Genomic DNA, 2,718 nt, shown 5'->3' on the forward strand with positions numbered 1-2,718 from the left:
CAGATTTGTTTTGGCTCTGGCTTAAAAAAAAGGAATGATGAAAAGCTTTTAAAATGATAATTGGAAAGAATATACTACAATCGATTGGCCAACATGGTTTTCCTACTAGCTCTGACATACCTGAAGGTGTATTTCCAGTATATAAAAATGTTATCACTTTTTCCAATGGCAATGTGTTTTCTTTTCCTATTAAGTTACTCAGTAATTAGAAATAAAATCTTAAACATTGTAATCTGTTTATACAATGCATTTGATATTTTCCAGCACCAATGAAAACACATTTCATTTCAAGGTACTAAATGTTTAAAGATTCAAAACATAAAAATTAATTTAAAAATTGAACTTGCATTTCATCATCAGCATCATCATCATATTCCTATTACGCCTCTGGCATTTAGGGCAGTGATGAAGTTCCTCCACTCCTGTCTGTTTCTGGCAAGTCTTTCAATGGTCAGTTTCAATCCGAATCAGTTTCCATCTGAAGCATATGACCTCCTGAGGTCTCTTCCCACCCTAATCTTCTATGATTCTATGACCAATCCATCGCCAATGGCTCCTGGCAATGATGGTGCTCAGATCCTCTTGGCTGCTCTGTGTCAATAGATCTTGGTTTGAGATTGTTCTGGGCCAAAAGATAGGGAGGATTTTTCTGAGGCAGGTTGTATGGAATGAAGATAGTTTGGACCTGTCATACTTTCTCATTCCCCAGCATTCTGCACTATAAAGTAGTGTTGAAAGTACACAGCTCTGATAAATCTTGAGTTTGGTTTTGGTGCTGTATTTTGATGATTTACAGACTGTATTTAAGCTCCTGAAAGTGCATTTACAAACAACTAAATCAGGGGCGGGCAAACTACGGCCTGCAGGCCGTATCCAGCCTGTCGGACCTTTTAATCTGGCCCTTGAGCTCCCGCCAGGGAGCAGGGTTGGGACTTTTCCCTCCTCTGGTGTTCCAGCCGGGCAGCAGGGTTGGGGGCTTACCTTGCTCCGCTTCGCGCATGCAGCAGCTCCACACAGCTCCTGGAAGCAGGGGCAGCCAGGGGGTTCCACACGCTGCCCCCGCCCTAAGCGCCAGCTCTGCAACTCCCATTGGCTGGGAACTGCGGCCAATGGGAGCTGCGGGAGCAGTGCCTGCGGATGGGGCAGTGTGCAGAGCAGCATGGCCCCCACCTCTGCATGGGAGCTGGAGTGGGGATGGGCTGCTGATTCCAGAAGCCACTTCAGGTAAGGGCCACCCAGATCCTGCACCCCTGAGCCCCCCTCTCTCCCGTGCCCCAACCGCCTGCCCCAGCCCTGATCACCCTCCAAACCCTTTGATCCCAGCCTGGAGCACCCTCCTGCACCCCAAACCCCTCATCCCCAGCCCCACCCCTGAGTCTGCACCTCCAGCCGGAGCCCTCACCCCCGCCCCGTGCACCCCAATCCCCTGCCCCAGCCTGCCCTCCATATAATTTCCATACCTAGATGTGTCCCTCAGGCCAAAAAGTTTGCCCACCCCTGAATGAAATACTAGCCTTTAAATCTTTCCTATGATTATGATAGGATAGTAATTCTATGTTTGGACTCTTCTGATATGATCATATTCACAGGAGGAACATCGTTCCATGTTAACAGCATGCCAGTGTTTTTCAAAGTTTGGGTTGTGACCCAGTACTGGGTCATGGCATGTAAGGCACTGGGTGTCGCCTTGCTCAGCACCCAAGGACCCTAGCGGCTCTGGTCAGCACTGCCGACTAGGATGTTAAAAGTCCCGTTAGCGGTGCTGCCCAGCTAAGGCAGGCTAGTGCCGACCTGTTCCGACACCATGCTGCTCCCCAGAAGCGGCCAGCAGCGGGTCCAGCTTCTAGGCAGGGGGGCCACGGGGCTCCTCACACTGCCCTCGCCCCGAGCACTGGCTCTGCACTCCCATTGGCTGGTTCCCGGCCAATGGGAGCTGGGGGGGTGGTGCTTGCAGGTGAGAGCTGCGCGGAGCCACTTGTGCACCTCCCGCCTAGGAGCCAGACCTGCTGCTTGCCGCTTCTGAGGTGAAGCACGGTCTGTGGTGCCAGGACAGGCGGGAAGCCTGCCTCTGCACCTCAGCTTTGCCGCTGACCAGGAGCCACCAGAGGTAAGCCCATGCCCCAATCCCCTGAGCCCCCCCCAAACCCAGAACCCCTTCCTGCATCCCAAACCCCTCGTCCCCAGCCTCACCCCAGAGCCTGCACCCCAGCCCAGAGCCCTGACTCCCTCTACACCCCAATCCACTGCCCCAGCCCTGAGCCCCTCCTACACCCCAAACCCCTCACCCCCAGCTCCGTTGGGTGGCAGGCATCAACAATTTTCTTCAACTGGGTCCCCAGAAAAAAAGTTTGAAAACCACTGCTCTATGTGACACCATGAAGAAAAAAGATTAAAAATCTAATGTCTTTTTAAAAATCAGTCTCATCTAATAAGACTACAAACACCATTATGCATTAATCATAATCATATGGTTATTGCATGGCATCACTACAGGGCAGAGTTAAGACTGATTAGTGGCATTTCATTTGTTTATATCGGCATTTCTTTTCAGTTTAACCCTAACTCTGAATTTCCTAGTTTTATAATGCTTGTTTTTGTGATAATTACAACATTCCTATAATATTTTTACACTTAACCTTAACTCCATTTAAATTTAGTTTTTGTCTGTGAAATTATATAGAGCTGTAGATTTGGGTGTAAGGGTCTTGATGCGGTTCC

Source organism: Terrapene carolina, unplaced genomic scaffold (genome assembly GCF_002925995.2).
Source record: "Terrapene carolina triunguis isolate 2854851 unplaced genomic scaffold, T_m_triunguis-2.0 Scaffold94, whole genome shotgun sequence".
Lineage (NCBI taxonomy): Eukaryota > Metazoa > Chordata > Testudines > Emydidae > Terrapene > Terrapene triunguis.